The sequence below is a fragment of the Acromyrmex echinatior genome, chromosome 2 (assembly GCF_024713525.1).
Source record: "Acromyrmex echinatior isolate Ae372 chromosome 2, ASM2471352v2, whole genome shotgun sequence".
Classification (NCBI taxonomy): domain Eukaryota; kingdom Metazoa; phylum Arthropoda; class Insecta; order Hymenoptera; family Formicidae; genus Acromyrmex; species Acromyrmex echinatior.
The window spans coordinates 4,765,709-4,786,083 of record NC_141853.1 but is presented as its reverse complement, the minus strand read 5'-3'; the positions used below and the strand labels follow the sequence as shown (position 1 = coordinate 4,786,083).

General features: G+C 37.7%; 1 protein-coding gene and 1 long non-coding RNA gene across 5 annotated transcripts in view; one reads left to right on the top strand and one right to left on the bottom strand.

The window, feature by feature from the left end:
• Sema1a (semaphorin 1a) overlaps positions 1–20,375 on the top strand; it is a 213,263-nt gene that overhangs the window by 150,855 nt on the left and 42,033 nt on the right. The gene's annotated exons all lie outside the window — the stretch shown is intronic.
• Positions 1,285–19,201, bottom strand: LOC147910419 (uncharacterized). 2 transcript variants are annotated; one of them, XR_015544199.1, is made up of 4 exons: positions 5,258–19,201; positions 2,803–2,865; positions 2,099–2,418; positions 1,285–1,697 (listed from the first exon to the last, which is right to left on the bottom strand). It is a non-coding gene; the product is annotated as an uncharacterized LOC147910419 (long non-coding RNA). The 2 variants fall into 2 exon arrangements; XR_015544198.1 differs by having other exon boundaries at positions 2,803–19,201.

The window sequence follows — 20,375 nt, the reverse complement described above, 5'->3', positions numbered from 1 at the left end:
ATTTTCGAAGAACGTATGTAGAAATTTGGAGGGTATTCCGGAGGAAAATAACATTTCTGCCAGATTTCTCTTGGATTCGGCGTCGCGCGAGTTCGCTTTATGCTTCGTATTTCGTGATGTTTTATGGATTCCGGTAGCGAGTGATAACATAAAGTTGCCGTATAAAGGTTGTCTTCTCCGAGTAGCACGTGACCCCGGGGATGCGATCGAGGGCGCACGATGGAGCACGGGGCTCTCGTGCTCGCGGGAGTGTCTTGACAGAAACGAGCACTTCGAGAGAAATGTTCCTCCAATTACGGCCGTCCCTCTCCGCCATGAGGAGAACGGATCTTCCCGGGAGAGCCATCCGCCTTCCTTGCCACGTAAAAATTCTCGGTGATTCCGCTTTAATTTAACAGCGCCTGTCCACTGCACCACTCCAAGGTGAAATACAAATGCAAATGCAAGCTCATGTGTGCCACGTGTACGCGATACATATATTCCACGAAAAGAAACGCAATTCACCGTATTCCTCGCCCGGGGTTGCCTCCCAGGAAACATAGGATAAACTGCGTCCTTATGCAGATGCAATCGAGCGCGCGCGCTTAAGAAGGCAAACCGTTTCCGGAAAAGTCCCGGAACGAGGAAGGTTGCTCCGACAATGTTGAAAAAAAAAAAGAAAAAAGAAAATCATGCTGTTCTCAGTTTATGTCCGAGCCGCCGATTGTTTTTACTCTCGAAAAATTCACGAATCGCGGAGGCTCTTATCTTATACGTTTGCAAGATTTTTTTCGAGTAAACTATAAATTTTTATGACTGCAATCGTCGAAAAATTCTTGCATTGTCATCTTGGAGGATTGCTCGCTCGAGGTGTTGTGAAACTTTCTCAAAGCTCCGTTTATCGGACGAAGAGTATGAAAGTATAATCGAACGAAAGTATGACGGTATTCTCCGAGATGTGCTCGTTACGCTCGCACTCGTGACCGTCCGAAAAGTTTGACGAGCAAGAGTTCTCTGCGAGCAGGCGATGGCATTCCTGTACGATCCAGTTTCCGAGGATCGATATTACGGATTCGCTGTTTCTGGAAATGGTGGAATACGGATAATCTTTTCCCGAGGGTTCCTCGCGCGACGATCAAACGTCGCTCCTCGAACAGTTAGTAGACCAAACAAGCAAGGCACGTCATTGTTTGCGCCACGCTACGATGTAATGCAATTCGGCGATGGGTATTCCACCTGGATACGGACGACGGTCTGGAATAACGTTCCATTGCATTGTGAGTTATATATCTAGCTGAGAAGGAGAGAGAGAGAGACAAGAGAAGGAGGGAATACGACGTGGTCTCCACGTTGATTTAACGTGTCTACCACATCGTGTGTCACGACAGTGGTTGGCAATTCGATGCGGCGTAGTATGGCAGTGTTGCAGTGTGGGTGGGTTAGAAGGATAGAGATAGAGAGAGAAAGAGGGAGGAGAGAGAGAGAGAGAGAGAGAGAGAGAGAGAGAGAGAGAGAGAGAGAGAGGTGTATGCTGACGGTAATAGATACGGCAATGAGCTCCGGAGCGAAGGTCGTAGCACGTCGCACTATTGTGGTCCCCATTGACACCCATAGACCGTCTAATTGTCCTTCATCTGCATCCTTAGAGACTATCGTGTTCATGTACACAAGATATTCTTATCTCGTCACGCGTGGCGTCTCTCTCAGCCTTCTTTTTTCTTTAGCAAAGATAAAAAATGAAGTTATATCTATATGTACTATCTAAATAAAAATAAATCAATGACTTCAGTGCTACGCTAATGTAATCATCAGCAAATATTTACTGTTTTTCAGTAATAATACACTGACTTTTAGAAATTAGGATTTTTTTCTACAAATGAATTTACAGAAAGTTATAAGCTCTAAAAGTGAATCAGTGTATTAATAAAAGAAAAAAAAAACAGAAAACACTACTGATTCACTTTTAGAGTGTACCAGATTAACTAAATTAATCAATCGATTGAGTTGTATCATTTTTATTTTTATTTTATTATTATTACTTATTATTATCAAAATGAATTTGATTATGTCTTCTACTCTATTAACTTGTATTATACCCGCTAGGATCTGATATGCGTACCGAAAGTGTGTGTCATGCGCGTGCAGATCGGAAAACACAGAAGATCCATCTTTGTCTCACGTCTCTCACGTCTCTACGTTCATTTTTCGTTGGCAACCTCGAGGTTTTTGACATGCCATTTATCTATTAAACGTTGTCATGGGTCATGGTACGCGCGTGGTATTTACCCACGTGTCACTGTATTCATTCGTTGCTGTAACTGGGTGTCCTTTTTACGAGTAAAAACGTCGCTAGTGATCTTACGGTGGATACGAAATCATCAAATACCCAGTCACCGTTACATTATATTTTCATTGTATAACGATTTGAAATAAATCCAGCTGCAAAATGAAATTTCATTACTGAATCACTTTCTCAATATGAATAGATCGTGAGATATTACAGATGGGTAGAAATTAATATCAAGCGTGAAATGATCGATCGCTGTCGCGTGGAAGTGAAATTCAATTGAACTTAGGTCAAAATGACTGACTCCTATATATTCTATATTTACGTCATACGTGGCGTTTGTGTTGTGCGTTTTTTAATAGGGGAGGTCAAAAATCAACTGTAACACTTACATAAAAAATGTTATAAACAAAATACAAAAGCATAAGAAAGAGATAGAAGTTTATAATATATTTATTACAAACTTCTATCTCTCCCTTACACTTTCATATTTTATTTATAACATTTTTCCATATACAATAATTGTTACAACTTACCCTTGATGTTACTTTTGACCCTTGTCTCCCTTATGCATTAATTGGGTCCACTGACTGAATTCCCTATAAATCGTTAAGATCACATTGTCACGATTCCACGTGTGTGTATGAGACTCGAGTATAAAATGTTACATGCATGCAGCTATACATGTGTACGGAGTCTAGACAATAGGACCGAGCATAATCTAACGGCATCATATGTACCCTGGTCCTGTCACAATAGTAAAGGTCGATGGGAGGAGGGTACGCATTGATATACACAAACCGCTTAATTACCACCTCTTCTCTTCATGTGTTCGACACGAGAGTTCTGGAATATATCGCTGCGGGACACTTTGATGTCGCGTATCGAGAATACATTAATGTATGTATTGCATATTTGCTACATATTTTCTACGCGATTAGCTCCGTTTTCAACTGTATTCTCGGTATTAATTAAAGTAATTACTACGTAATGCGGGCATCATACATCTCTCCATTATGAAGCTGCACAGCGACGTCGATAATCCATCTAATTGTCCTTTGTCTCTGTATATCCTCTGGAAAGCATTCACATATACACGTACACATATACAGAGGCGCGTGCGCGCGTATTTCCGCGTTGGGGTAGGAACGAGCTTCGCAGAGAGAGATCCATCTCCTTTTTTGTCGTCACCGGAGACATTTTCGTTCACGAGGGAGAGAAGAAATAGTAGAAAAGGGACTGGCGCGCGTTTGTGTTCGTACGATATTAACGATCAGCTCGCGTCTGTATTCGTTTTAACGTACGCCGGCCTATAGGCCGTACATTGTTCGTATTGGTCCCCAGCCAGTCATCGAGCATCCCGCTGTTAATTTAACGCTGTTAGTAAATTATGCGGCGGCTTTCAGACTGCGCGCCGCACGATATCGCTTTTGCCATCGGCCATCCGCGCGCTATTTAGAACAATAATAATTCTTGTCGTTAATTTATAGCATCGAGCGTCGATATACTTCCGTGGTCGGTTACGCGTCACCGGTGGAACGACATTTTCCCTATAAATAAATTCGAAACTCTACCGCCGTCGCCGCTGTCGCTTCATGAAACAGTTCGCACCCACCACTCCATTAAGTTTTGGCTCAGTGTTGACCCGAAACGCTGAAACATTCGTTATCGATCTGAAATATTAGACTCTGCGTCGTTTTTCCAACTTCATCAAAATTTATCTAAACTTCAGCGGAACGAAGAATAATATACCGTGTACGTGTCGCACAAACGTATTATTTTTAATCCCGCGACGTGTCTTGAAATATATACTATTTTTTTTTAATGAGAGACTATGGATGATGAAAAAAGACGGGTACTCATCAACGGGTACCATCGGTTTCATTGCAATGAGTATAAATCGCACACACGTACACGTGATATAATTCATTTAATCTGCGAATGTGTAAACAAACAATTGTAAAATATCTTTTAGAAAGGTTTATTTTACTATTGTATATAATATTATTATATTTTTCATTATAATATAATATTTCTCTAAATGAATTTCACATTTCCTGTTGAAAAAGAGTGGCAGACTTTTCACTCTTTTAGAGTAAGATTTCACTTGAAAGAATTTCGAGAGATCGTTTTCTTATGCTGGAATGCTTCTTAACAGGGTACAACGCATAAACTATCTTCCAATATGCTCCGAGTTAAAGTCTGATGATTAAGTTATTCATGCCCATCTATTTTCCCCTTATCATTTCGCCCGTGTTCCTGTAATGGCGTAACATCGCAAGATAAGCCAACCATCTCAGGTTTGCGCTTTGACACGGGGCGATCCACGCGGAAAGTGCAATCGCCTCGAACATACACGAGGAACATACCATAAGCGCGATCGCGCGGGAATTCGATCGATAGGGAAGTCCGTTTGCGCGATCGATCGTCAGCGGCCAAACGATCTTCCGCGCTATCGTGCGGACCTATGCTGGAAGCCGGCTATAAATATTCGATAACTCTATTGAGAAGAGCAAGTATAGCTTTGCTTATCGAATACTGGAAACGCCGGTACCTGGAAGCGAGAATGCCGGAAGAGATACGTGCGTTATAGTCTCGGCGATGTGGGTCACGCTCGACGGGACGCGCAATGGTAATGGTTGGGGTAGACTGATAATAGTCGACAATGGAGCGACAACGAGTAACGAGATGTAATTGCGAACTGTCGTCTATGCGTGCTATCGCTGTCCACAGAGAGAACATAATTAATTCTTCGCGTTATTAAAAAATTCTATTTTGCGTTAGCAAAACGATTTCATCGTTGAGCAGATAAAGTTTGACATGTACGTGCAGTCGATCTTTGATTTGATATATTTGATTTGTGTTATTTATCACGCGAATAATTTTTTAGCCGATGATTTTTTTTTTTTTTTTCGAAACCTTGATTCGACCAAGACACAACTGAACTGACGTTCGTGTCGTTACGGATTCGTAATAACAAATCACTAGTACCTCTGGATAATGGCAGCACTCTGTCTGATGAAGTGAATATTCTCGCTTGAAATTAGATGAAGTTTCAGAACAGAACGTCAGCAATACGAATGTTACATCATCTTCGAATATTAGTCGAGATCTCGCGGAAATGCATACACCAAATAGAAACGCCCACAGAAGTGTCGGCGTATAATTTCGAATCACTCGTGTACACGTCGTAATTAAGTGGAAGAGGTATACCGCGACGCACGTACGTACGTGTGCACGCGAAATGCGTCGCGCAGGTTCGAAGTGCGAAACTCCCTCCCAGCTTTCCCGACACCATCGATTGCGTCAAACAGTAATGTGAACTAATGCACGCCCAGCGCACGCTAATGTACGAAGGGGAGGGTTAAATTAAGGAGTTGATAAGCCTTATCGACCGACCAACTCGCGTATGTACGTCGACACGAGCTTGCGTGTCGGTGCAATCCGTTCGAGTAGGCTGTAATATAGAGCAAGTCTCTTCCGAGTGTATACCATGGAGATTGATCCGATGCTATCCAAGCGTCTTAACGAGATCGAATGAGACGAGATTCGAGAGCTTGGATTCTCGTATGAATGCCGGGAATTTCAACTCGAAGATTGCAATATACCACGGTATATTGAAGCTACAAATATTTAAATCACAAAATTTATATATTTTTTAAGAGCTTCTGCTACGTGACAGTCAATAACGTTTTATTGAATTTTTTCTATTAGTTCTAATACGGCTAAATGGCTTTTTCTAAATAGAAGTGTGTATCAATTCTTGTGAAAAATTTGCCATTTTTTTTCAATTATAACAAATTTCTGGAAGCGTCGAAAAAAGCGTGGAAAAAATTATAACATTCCTTTTGTAATTCTAAAGTCATGCGTAACGCTAATTATAATTATAGACTGTATTTTACTAGTTTGTGAAGTAAAATATAAACTAGATAGTAACATACAAAATTTAATTAATCCTATGTAGATACAATGTACGTGCTTTTATGTGCAATCGCACCTAAAAGGCTCGCATTTTACCGTTGTCGTCAAATCAGACAAGAAAAGCGACAAAATGGCGATTGCGTATCTCGTTCAACTTTCAAGAGCACGAAACGGTTCACGACTGAAGAATCTAACGGAACGTTTTATTCGTCGAATCCCTTAACCTGGAGAGGGCCATCCGGCGGCACTCTCGATTACAAGGGAGCAACTTTTTCTTCGCAGGCGACGACACGTCAAATTGTCGACGTGGATAATCGACGGATACGATCGGGGGCGAAAGAAGAAGAGGACGAGGTCTCCTTTTCGCGTGGTTCATGCCATCACTCTGGGACGAGCTCGGCTCATCAATCACCGTCGTTCGCCAAAGAAACGATACGACGGTCGTTCGTAGCTTCGATAGAGAGTTAATTCCAGCCGAGTGCGCAACGCTCCGAACTACTCTCCGCTTTTCGAGTCGTCAAACCGTGTCCTTCTATTCCTCGATGAACTTATCGCACCAGTGTGTTGCACTTCGCGAAAGTAAAGCTTGAGACACATTTGAAAGGGATAGACAATAGGAATAGGGAGTAATAATAGATTTCAACCTATCAAAAACAGCGTATAGAATATGCATGTGATTACTGATGGATTGAAATCTGTTATTCTCTATTTCTATAGAAATCCTCAAGTAAGAAAATGGACACCGTTTAGACAAACTTTTTCAGGATCTATTTAATAACAGGATTCTAAAGCAAAGGCCGAACTCCAACAATAAAATAGACTTTTTAATTGCAAACTAAAAATATCGATAATAATGATATGTTTAATTTAGTTTTCTTATCGATCTTATTTAAGTGCGTATCTGTTCTTATCTAACATATTGCAGCGCCATCTCTTGCAAGATCCGGCACCTATTGCTACATCTTTATCACTCTTTATCTTTATTTACATTTATAAAACGTAATTCTAAACAAATGTTTTTTCTAGATTTTTAATCTGGTTCCAGTTGCACGACACTATTCCTGTATGTTATCTCTCTGGTAAAGCCACTTTATTTTGTACATAGAATTTTTGCATTAAGCAAATATTATCGTCGGATGACAGCTGTACGTACTAAAAATAAGTGATTTTTAGTTTTTTTAATTTTTCTTCGTTTTTGGTACAAGCCGATGTTTCCAATAGTTATTATTTTGTGCATACTTTAATCGTGTACAAGAATTTTGTAATTTTGTAAAGCCAATTCAGAGATATTTTCAAATTATGAAATATTGGTAATTCTTTTTAGGATCTTCTTAAGATGGAATGAGATAGATGTACAATTTATCTCATTCTATTTTAAGTAGGTCCTGAAAAATATGGACCAAACGTATTTTTATTCAATCTCTTATTCAAGGATCTCTATCTGTCTCTATACACTGTTAACTCTTCGTGGTCACACTTCAAAGTTTTTTGCGAATGGCTATTAGACGCATACTAACGGTCTGATTAAAAAGCTAAGTATCGATTGTTGAAGCTTCAAACTTTCAGTCGATAGCAGGAAGTTCGCATACGCGATCTTCCGATGCCAGGAAGTTCATCTTTCATCTAACGTAAAAAATGATACTCTGGTCATTTTGATGCCAGAAGTATCACGAAGAGTTAAATCTATAGTATCAAATTTAACCTAATTTAAGTTGTCACTGTTCCTAGTCAATATATATCATTATTTTATACTAAAACATTGATTAAATTTGACATTACCTAATGTCAATAAGTTTAACTATTATTTTAGAATAAAATGATTGAGAAGGAGCGCAGTAGTGATTTAAATTAGGTTAAACTTAAACTGTAGACTTAATAGCACATATTGTCTGTGCCTTTCAATTGTGTCTCAGACTTGACCTGTCACTACGAAGATTTGCCGTTTCATCGTAGACATTGTCGACGGCTCTGTCGTAGTGACTAAAGACAACGCGGTTGATCGTCTCGCTTTTTCTCGCTGCGTCATTCGAAGCAGTCAAACAGATGCGGATGTGCATTGTGAATACACTTTCGCGCACCGAAAGCATCGCGTTTAATTCGACGCTCGCGCTTAAAATGATTACACACGCGCCTTTTTCCATCGTCCGGGAATATCCGGGGACGTGCAAAGAGTTTCAACGTTAATTAATATGGGAGAGCGGACGGGCGCGGACGGGCGTTAATTTAATCAAACGCGAGACATCAATTTATTCCGACCTCCGTTTCGCTTTCGCGCATTATTGCGCGTACGCGAAAGGTCCAGTTATTTCCGAGTTCGTCGGTCTCTCGCGCGACAACCGGCGAAAAAGTTTTCCTTTTTTTTTTTTTGGACATTCATCCCCGAATGAATCAACAGCCATCGTAACTCGACGATATTTGGTCGAGTGGCGACACACTCGGCAGCATCCTTGTCGTTCACCACAACGATTACTTCGGAACAATAAAGTTCCACCGACGGTTTATCTAACAGCCAATAGCGGGACGCGATAATCGCAGGCGTACGAATTTCGCGGTGACGAAATGGCGCATCCGCGATCGATCGGCAGTGGTCCCTTTGTTACGTCGCATTGGATTGTTTTCGTGCTATTTTGGGGATAATGTCGAAACACGAATGCGACTTTAAGCGACGTAGATAAAAGTCGATTGTGTAACGCGCAACAATCGCCGATTTATTTCGCGCAAAGAGAGAGAGAGAGAGAGAGAGAGAGAGAGAGAGAGAGAGAGAGAGAGAGAGAGAGAGAGAGAGCTGTCCGATTTTCCGCGTTGGTTACGCGCGTTTGCCGGAGTTATAAATCACGATCGAAATTCGAGCGCCATAAATGCAAATAACACGATGATACTAAGCGATACAGAATTATACTGAAATTTTGACGTAACTTGCGCTGCGAATTTTCGGATTCTCGATATTTTATTGCGCGATTGTTTACAAATGTAATAGAAATGTTGGCGATTCAGATAATACGTATACAGATAATTCGATATCGCGTTGATTTTACGCAAACAACAACATTTAATGGCACTAACACTGTGACGATTTATAAATGATAATTTCTCTCGGAACAGCAGAAACGACGTTTTCATTTAATCATCCGGCAACAGGCTATTTATACATGATAATAAAATATAATTTTACAAAGTTGCTTTGCAAAATTTAATGTACAGCTTATGACCTATATGAGATGAGTTGATTAAAGCGAATGCAAGCGGTAATAGCGGTCAATGAGTGATAAAAATTAAACTTGTCGGCCAATTTATCTCGGTCCAATCCGTCGTATTCGTTTGCAATCATTACAATTAGATCTTATCCTTCGACGGATCTTTTACGAGATGCTCCACAAGTCATAACGCTGGTTTCATGCTTGTTTCGTCGATGGCATCACGAAAACTTTCTCTCTCTTTCTCTCTCTCTCTCTCTCTCTCTCTCTCTCTCTCTCTCTCTCTCTCCCTCCCTCCTTTCTTTCTTGTCAGCTTTAAAATCGACATCATATTCCGCGTTCGTACATTTCATGCGAGATATCACTTCCATGATCGGCGAAACGGACAAGGACATGTCGCGGCCGAGTTCGCTCTGTCTTTCCTGTCTCTCGTCTCTCCACGTTGGCGATTACTTCGGGACAATAACGCTTTCCTGCGGTTTATCTGACACCGGCGCAACAATTCCACGACAAACTTTACGAGGAGGGAATGGCGACCTAGAATCATTCCTTGGTCGTCTCGTGCCGTGACAATGTACGTATGAGCTTCATCGGAACGATACTACCGCTGGAGGAGGCAAGATATGAGAGAGAACGAGGAGGAAGAGCGAAAAAGTGACATGAAAAACGAAGAAAAAATAATAATCCGTAAGAAAAGTGCATCGCAGGCTTTTTTATGTTGTCTAATATTGTACTGTTTTCTCATATTGTACTGATGTCAAATCACGCTAGAGACGTTCTTCTAGTATTCTTTATATATATTGTCACCTTTATATTTTGCTCCATAATTAATAATGTATCGCTCGTTATATTGCGCGATTTTCTTTGAAGCATCTAAAAATTTGGACCTGAAAATAATTATGTCGAATTATCAAAATAATTGTGTAGAAAACTCAAGTATGATGAGAGCAATGTTACAAAAAGTTTTGATTTTTACAGTTAGCTTGAGTATTTTATAATTATTTTGACAGTTCAACAAAATTATATTTAGCTACAGTTCTTTCCGTGTGTTTGACAAATCTTATTTTCAGATTCATTCTTTTTTATTGGATAATTATCTCTCATACAAAGATTTTCTAAAGGAAGGTACAATTTTCACTTTTTCGCGACTGTTTGGAGATCGTTTTATTTCTACATTTTCTTATGTATTTTTTTCTTCGTGAAAATTGAATGATCATAATAATGACGCTGCAGGAAACATTGGTACATTGTAACAATTTTAAATGAAGAAAACGCAGAGAAATAAAACTTTCCCCAAACGATCACTCTCCATTAAAAAGTTTTTGTAAACGTATGCAATTACATAATTTTTAAATTTAAAAAAGTAATGAAGAAAGTAATATAACTCTTCTTAATCGTTCACTTTGTACCTTTAATAGTCGGCGATCTGTTATCGCCGTCGTGAAGGAGAACAATGTCATCCTGACTTCGTCGCGACAAAGTTGAATCGGTGTGGCATCTAGTTCAGGAAGTTATATACTGTTGCGACACGGTTTTGCATTATCGATATAGGTTGCCCCACAAAACGAGACGCGATTCGCATTCGCGGCGGGGAATACTGTCTGCGTCGACTTCTAGCTCGACCGCGACTTCTAACTCGTTCGAAGTGAATCCCGCGGAAGTTTCGAATTACTCGGTGGAGCGTTCGTTAAACAAATGCTCGGGGCAATTTTGCGGGCTCACGCGGATACTGATTAATTTTAGCTTTAACCCCCGTAGCGTGAAACCGCCCACTGTTATTCGTGCCGGTTGAAATTCCGTCGCTCGAGTTTTTAGTGGAGTTATCAACGTAAGCAAGGGTGAGTTTCAGCAGCCGTGTAAACCAGGAATACGTAGGTAAACTACTTCATAGATATGCGCAAACGCGAGTGCAATTATGCGAGTGGCATAATTGACAGCGGTGACACCGCGTACGGTATGATGAGAGTGAGAGGAGAGAGAAAGAGAGAGAGAGAGAGAGAGAGAGAGAGAGAGAGAATGAGAGAGTGGTTGGAGGGAATGACGCTCGCGCGACCGCACGATTATGAGTGTCCGAAGTTTAATGCCGCAGCTTGGACGAATTTATGCACCTTCCATAATAACGGGCTTTAACGTAAATATAGTGCCACCAACTGTTCGCTGTTTCAAATAGAACGTCGAGTCGCGAACAGATGTGCAATTACGATCTCTCGAAAATAGGCGATTAGTGACTGTCTCGATTAGAAATTAATATTTTTGAATTGAAACAAAAGTTCATGGAGCTATTTTATTTGTATCGTGTCTATACGTTTTTTTTTAATTTTAATATATAATACCGTTTGTTAGCAAAGTTTTAGCTTTAATAATCTGCTTTTTGAATTATGGTACGATGATTTTTAACGGAGTTATGAGCAATTAAAGTCAAAATGCTTCTTTTATCTAATCCACGAACGTTTTTGAAAAACGATTTTGTAGGGAAAACTTTTTTTATGTTAAAAAGTCGAAAATTTTCGCAAATTTTTTTTTGGAACACATAACAGGTTCGTAAAGTGAAAAGAATTTCTCATTTTGTTATCTCAATATTTTCTATATATAAAAATTACCAAATTTAAAAATTAAAATATAATAACTTTTTGAAAGCATAGATTTTTTTATTTAAAATTATTTTTTTCAATTCAAATTTTGTTCATTTTTAACAGAGTTAACAGCTGCTTGAATTTTGAAGTTCGCTGCCTTTATTCCAACCTAATATTTTAGGTTTATTTACTACAGAATATCCTGTTAATTTACGAGTTGTCTGAGTTTATTTGAAAGCGACTTGTGTTTCTGAATAACGTGACAATATTATTTTCCATCATCGCGGAGAGTTCTCTTCGTGTAAAGAGGTTTTCCAATTGAAGGTGTGCTTTACGTGTCTGCAGCTTTTATTTTAGATTTACGACGCGAACGCGTGAAAGGAAAGGTTTCGAGGGTTATCGAAGTTAATTATACAAGAATCTCTAAAGCAGAGCTGTATGCTACCACGCGCGCTATGTATTTCAATTTCTAGTTGTTTAGTCGATAGTTCTCTAGATACGTGACGAAGATAATTACGGTGCATAACGAGATTCTCGGTGTTTCACAATAGCGCAAGAATACCTTCTATATTTATCAGGTACACTGATAGAAATGTTTGTGGTACATATAATCATTTATTTTATTGATATATGAGATTAACAAAATCTTTCTTATTTTTTCATTTAAAAATTATGTTGTTTTAATCAAAATTTGTTTGGAATAATCAAATTGTATCGTTCTAATCAAATTTTGAGTAGAACAATTTTTTTATGAAAAAATAAATGAGTCTTTATTAGTCCACAAAATAAAATCAACAAAATAAAATAGATGATTATACCAAAATTGAATCAATGTGTATGTGTCTGAAATGATATATAAACCGAAATGATATAAAAATATTATTTTAATGAATTTAATTTTAGGATACTTAAGATGAATTAATTGCTAATTAGCAGCTTTATAAATAGAAATCACTTATAAATGAAATATTATATCAGAATTTTGTGTGAATTTTCTATTATTGCTAATTCCTTTTTTCGATTTCACAGTTAATATAATATATTTGAGCAAGAAAAGATATATTTGATTCGACATTTAATTCTGATTTCATTTCTAAAAGCGTCTGTATATTCGGCATTCTATATATTTACAATGTTGCGGACAATTCGCGTATTGGTTTATCTTTTTGTCACGAAACTAATCGAATCGCTGGTACCGCCACGTAAAATAGCGTAAAACAGCACGGTCAAAGGCACCAGGAATAAATATATCGAAAATCATAACAGCGTACAGGTATGTACGGTGGAATATCAATTATCGAATGCACGCAGCCGCTAACGCGTTCGCCGTTGCATGCACGGTTGACGTGATACGCGTTCATCGCAATCGCGTGCATCTCCGGTCGGCACGTATCATGGGCGATGTGTTTTTCTACCAATAATACCGTATGTCAACGACAGAGTGCATCTAAACATACCACGTATTAGTCGAGCAAATATCGCGCCGCGACGCCCCATCGCGCTTCGTTGCTTCGTCGTTTTTTCCCTGTAAGTAAGAGAGTGCGTTTAGATTCCCACTCGTGAGCTCTCTAGGTATTATTTTATCTTTGTTCAACGTTCGGTAAATAACAGGATGATACCTGGGTGGAGTTACCATATCTGAATCACAAGAAAAGAGTACATAGATATGTGCTTTTTTAAAAGAATGATTTGGGAAGAGAGAAGAAGGAAAGAAGAAATTTACAATTTCTTTATGTAGGCATTTATAAAATCAAATTTCTAGAATATAATTTTCATCGACATTTTTAAATATAATTAATTAATATAATTATTTAATATAATTTTGTAAATGTATAATAAAAGTTAAAAGAATATAGCTAGTAACTCATCTATACCTGAGAGAGAAATATTTGATACGAATAACAATTTAATTTTTGTTGATATATGACTTATCAAAACTGTTTTATTTTTTCAATTTAAAAATTTGGTTCCATAAAATTTGATTGGAATTGTCAAATTTTGATGAGAATACACAATTTTTAAATTGAAAAGTAAGAAAGTTTTTGTAAGTTACATATCAACAAAGTAAATGATTATTTATATCAAATATTTCTCTCAGTGAGGAAATCTGAACATAATCTAAGATTAAGCTTCCGGATACATTGAAAACGCGCGCAAAAAGGATGTTTATAGTGCGAGGTCGATGGATAATTACCGAGAGCCGATATAAAACACATTAGAATGTGTTGATAGTCGCTCGACGCGTTACGGTAATTCCCGTACGGTATGTCGACGGCATGGCTCATTTTTTAACAGTGAACGCGCGTCACCGTGAGAATAATAAATGCACGCGTATACCCGTTTTAGCGCGGTTACGATCTTGATTATTCGCGCCGAGTAATAACGCGTAGGGAATAAGAAGTTTTGAATTATGCGCGCACTTCCGTTATTGCCAAGCCGCGAATGATTAAATACTACACAGTACAACACGTATATTACTTATCTTTTTTTTTTCCTCGGCAGGACAAGGATAAGTGTGAAACTGTCCAACTTCTGCGTTAGCGTTTAAATTATATTTGCGACATTAGCAAATATAATCTAAACTGCGGTAACGCAGTTTAGTGTGTATAAATTTCGTACGCATTTTTCTTGATGGAATTAAGCGCGTCCGGAAATGAAATTTTTGTAGTTAATTTTTCAACTTGCAACTATGCCAATATTGAGAAAAGAAACGAAGCTTTTCAGGGAATTATCGTTATAATTCTTATCGTTACAATTCCGATTGTTATTTTTCCAGAGATACCGTCTTGCATGCCAGCACGATATAATTCTTATCAAATCAAAACAATTATCGATAACTGTCACGTCGCGTTGTACGGCGTGAGTGTTTATCAGAGAAAAAAGTGAGGAAGAAAATCGTGTCGGGAATGAAAGCAGTTACCAGCGCGCTTCATTAAATGCCGAGGGAAGAAAAGTTCGTTCCACTTTTCTCAGCAACGACATCGAGCGATGTCTAAAAAGCTAACGGCGATGACGGTCGCCGGTAATTAATTATCGGTAGCCTCGACTTCGCGCAGGTATTACGGCTCGTTATGCAAACACAAGGAAAATAAGCGAAATGCGCGACCCAATCGTTATACCTCGGTTAATCGATTTCGCTCGTTTTCGAACGTGTATGACTACGTGATTTCGTAGCTCTTAACAGCATCGATTCAAGTGCCACTCTAATTTTAAGGACTATGCCCGCACGAGCGAGATCGCCGACTCAAATAGACGTAAAATGCAAATCGCTGTCGTAAACTCAAAAAGTCGCGAGGGAGAAACTTTGTTCTGCGTATCAACCGCTAGTCGCTGAGTATTCGCGACTTCTCTTAGTTTTCCGCAAGCGGATTAAAATTGCTCGATAGAGAGAGGGAAGAGGGGAGAAAGAGAGAAATCTCAACACGGCTAAACTTTAATATCGTTAGCAGGTCGTGACGCGCTACAGTGGCGTCAAAGACATTATTGATTACACGATTCTCGATGAAATATCGCAAGCTCGTACGTCGAGTTGTCGCAAACAACAAAATGTCATTTCGGTCACGAATCGAGTGACATCTCGAATAAATCGTTTTCGTATTATTCACCGTGACGTATTATTCGACGTGCGATTTGATTACACGAATTAGGAGAGAGATTCTCTGTTAAAAAATGGAGGAGTCACGTGACTTTTTGCAAACGATTGGGTAACCTGGTAGCGATAGATTGGGAGAGTCGATCAATCCGTGGATCGAAGGGACATGAATTTCATTCACTGTGCGAAAAATGAAAAGGACGAATTTTGCTGAAGCGTGGTTTTTGATAACGCTGGATGATGCATAGATATAACGATATTGATTAATGTTCCTAACATTTAATAGGTCAGTGAATTTGATTTCGGTATATTTTTATATTTGTATACATTCACAATATGTCGTGTTGTAATAAGATATGCTGAGAATTTGGTATATTCTTGTTATTTTATTCCTCAATATCCTTTATTATTTCATTCCTCAGTAAGCCGAGGGGAAACTATATAGCTAGTAAAAGAAATAAGGTACGAAAGGATATATGAAAATAGAGATACATTTGGAAGGGATACATAAAAATAGAAAAAAATTTGGGACGGGTATATGAAAATAGTAATGACATTATTTATTTAAATCTGGGACAAGACAGGGAATAAAATAATAAAGTAGGCAATATCTACAAACTGTAAGATACGATTACGATGTAAAATAAAAAATAAGTTTATGTGGAAACGTGCAGTAGTAAATTTTTACGTCTAAATTTTTTCCAGTGAAATTTTACTCGAAAAGAATGAAAATATTGCCACTATTGAAAAAGAATGAAAATATATTTGCACTCTTAAATAAGTAAGTGGTAAATTTTCACTCATTTTTGGGGTGAGATTCACTCCAAGAAAGTTTTACTCCCTTTTTGGAGAGAATGTTATTCCAAAAGATTGAAATCTCCAAAAAAAAAAAGAGTGAAAATCTACTACTCTTATTCAAAAGTGCAAATATTTTCACTCTTTTTCAATAGTGGCATTATTTTCATTCTTTTGGAGTGGAATTTCACTCCAAGAAATTTAGTAGTTTAGAAAAAGTTATTGTCAATCATTTTATTATTATATGACACGTATAATGAAAGTTTGTGTTTTAATATATCACAAAAGTGATTAGGTCATTACACGTAACTTTGTTGGCGGTATGACGCTGATTTAATTATCTTTCATTGTAGCACCATCCAACGATGCGCCGGTATTTGAAGTTTTAGTTGTCGACTTCGAGTTGATCCGACCACGCCCGGATCGAGGTCGAATTTACCTGATTAAGTTCGGACCAAACTCGAGCACCTGATAATTTACGGGAACTCGGCGATATCGGATAACCCATTAACTTTTCATCGGTTCGGGTTAGTCGACAAAATATAGATCATTTATCCCTGCAAAGCCACACCTTATCTTGACACGTGCATCATAAACATAGACGCGTTTGCACATTGAAAAAAAATTTAATGGATTAAACAATAAATGAACGATATGTGACTAAACAAACTAAATATAATAAAAAAATAGGAAAAATGCCTTATTCGATTTTAACTGGATTTCAGCGCTTAATTCTTCATCTATAAGTGAGTTTTTTTTCGCACGAGCGAAATTTCACCTTCATTTTTGTTTAAAGTTTTATTTTTATTAAATAATATTTGAGTTAAAGCTATCTGATATCTAATACATAATATGACAGATGTTGAAAAGTAATCTGAATTGTCTACATTTTTTGAAAATCTAAAACAGTTAAAACATGGATTGAATTGCAAACGAAGAGAATAAAAATATGATTGCAGACGAAGGGTTAATATTAAATGGATTAAAATTTACGCGAAGGTTCTTTTATACAGATATGTCGCACACATCCCTGTTTTCTGGTTTATTTTATGTCATCCCGATAAAACGATATATAGAGGACGGACTGATAAACGATCGAAAACGATCGCGTTTATTCGCTCGAATATTTAATAGAATAGAACTGTCTAGTTGTAACGAACGCGCGCGCGTAGCATACATACGAATACAAATGGTAGTATCGTTTCGCATGCGTCATTTTCTAGTTTACACGACATGTTTGCGATATCAGCGGATCGAAGAACGCGTGTTGAAAGTGGGTATCGATGGCAGGCACACTAGATACGCCTGCCATATTGTGTTCGGTATCGATTACAACTATGGAGAAAGCATCGTGCATAGGTGACTGGTACGTGCGCAACTATCGCGGGCAGCGATAACCATCGGCGGTGCTCGCGTGCATTCGCCCGTCATGAAAGTATCGGAATCGGCGGCCCTTTGTGCGTGGCTGCCGCGCGAATCAACTGTCCCTCGCATGCCACTTGTTGATGTGAACAAGCGCGAGCGAAACGATTCAAGCGCGTTGCTAGTTAAACGCGCGCACACGCAGTCTACAGTTCCCCGGAGTATAAAAATTCGCCCGGTACAAACGGTCCTACGGATCGATTTCGGGCCTTGTCGGCCTGTCGGCCGCCGAATCGAAGAGTCATCGGAGAACCATAGAATTGCACTGAAATGTCGTACACGTGTTTATTAGAGTCAGAAATTAATTTTGAATAGGTAAAATAATTATCTTATTATTTTGTATATTAACAGTCATTGTTGTTCGACGATCTTTTATTTAGTACGCATCCTGATTTAATTGTACGCATTTCTATCTTGCCATCGTTTAATGAATAATGTACCAAAGTTGACTAAAATGATTTATACTGTTTTTAATATTTTAGTTTATTATTTTGACTCACTTATTTTAACTATTCTGCTAAATACTGAAGATGTTATACATTTGATGATTTTTATATATGAACAATATTATACATTTTTAATTATACATTTTTTTTATGCTGAAGAATATTCAAATCAAGGTCGAGACGTCTGTAATTTTGTTATGTAATTTATTGTTACACACGAACAATTAATGTCGGCTAGTAGCTCATGTAGGCTTTTCATTTAATTATTTTAAATATTTTATATTTCTTTTTATCTTTAATATCACTGGCGGATCTGCAGGAGGAGACATGGCAGCTATGTCCTCTCTTAATCTCCTTTTTTTAAAATATTTATAGTAAAATGTTATATATTTTAAATATTTCTGAAATGCTTAATCATAATTTTAATATTCCAAAAATGTTTCTTAATTTAAGAAATTCCTAGATATAAAAAAAACATAGATTCTATTATATTATTTTTTTTTTTAGTATTAATATAATTTTTTTTTTAATTAAAGTTTTATGAATTATACATTTAACTAATACTTTTTCAATGTGATAATTTAAATATTCTATCTTTTTTTCATATTTAACCTTTAATAAGATTTCGCTTATGGTGCTCTAATGGCCACTCTTGACAAATTTCTGGATCCATTAATGTTTAAAACCATTAATGTTCTAAAAATGGATTGGCGTAATGACTTGTCAAACCGAGAATCGAAAATGCTCAAAGTAGAATTATAAATTTATTACCTAAAATAGCGTACGATACTTTCAGATCGTTTATTCGAAAGATGCAATAATATACATGTCACTCGTATTAAGGCAATCTGTACGAATTTCGTCAATCTTCCAATTTTCTGTTTCGATATATCTACGTCTAAACGATTCTCATGGCGCGGCATATGGCGTTGGACAAAATTTTTAAAGCATTCATTCGGTCCCTCTCGTTTGCCTCGTTCAATACTGTCGTTTACGTGAACCATTCAACGGCATCTCTTCCCTTTCTCGTCGTCTCTTAAAGGGAGATCCAGCAACACAGAGACATGAGAGATCCTGAGAGATTCCAACGTCACCAAAAAAATAAAAAAAAGAAAAAAAAAAGAAAAAAAACGCAAATACTTGCGCTATTCGTAGAAGTGGCCGTCAACATTTTTGACGCGTCTACACTTCTTCTCCAAAGGAGAATGCTTGGGAGACAAGATGTAAACGGAGGCACGACAGGTCGGTCGTTACGTACAGCGTGCATGTACGTGATCGCACGCATCATGCGAGAGACAAAGGCCCGTATCCTCGTATTTAGAGCTAAACATGGCTGTCTGTCTTCTCATTCCGTATTGACATTCGACGTAAGTCTGCGTTAGATAAATAAGGCGTGCACAGACGCTTCAACGCATTGAAGTGTATGTTAAGTGAAATTACTCAGCTGGCGAGCGTTACAAATTCGGCAGCCTTGTGATTAACAGCCATTCGTGAGTTAGACTAATGATTATACTCGTATCTCATTTGTACCTTCCGACTGAAAATACTGTAGTATATATATTCACTGAGAAAAAAATGTACTAAATTTTCATAAATATTTATTTGAATAGTACCAACTAAACATTTATTTATAATAAATATTTACTCCATAAAAGATGATTAAATAAAATTAATGGTTTTTATAAATACATCTTTATATTTAGTAACTATTTGGTTGGTACTATTCAAATTATTTAATTATTTATTAAAATTTAGTACATTTTTTCGGTATACATTAAAGATTTCCCCAATATTTTCATATGTGATTTTTTTTTTAAATAACACCGTTCTCTCTCTCTCTCTCTCTCTCTCTCTCTCTCTCTTGATTTTCCACGAAGAATCATTCGTCGATATAACGCGAAAGCATTCATTATACACACGTGCGATATTGTAAACGTGTTTTCAACATTAATTAATTATTGAGGGGAATTGATTGGACTGAATGTTCTCTGTTGTGCAGTGCTGTTATTGATCATAATAGAAATAATTTTGTATTTTAATGAGAAACTCAAATATGACCCGTTTGCATTACACGGGGCTGCGTTAAATATTATATGTTAGATACGACGTAGATACTCTCTCGTATAAGCGATCCATCCGCGTCGATCCGACTAACTAATGCACCAT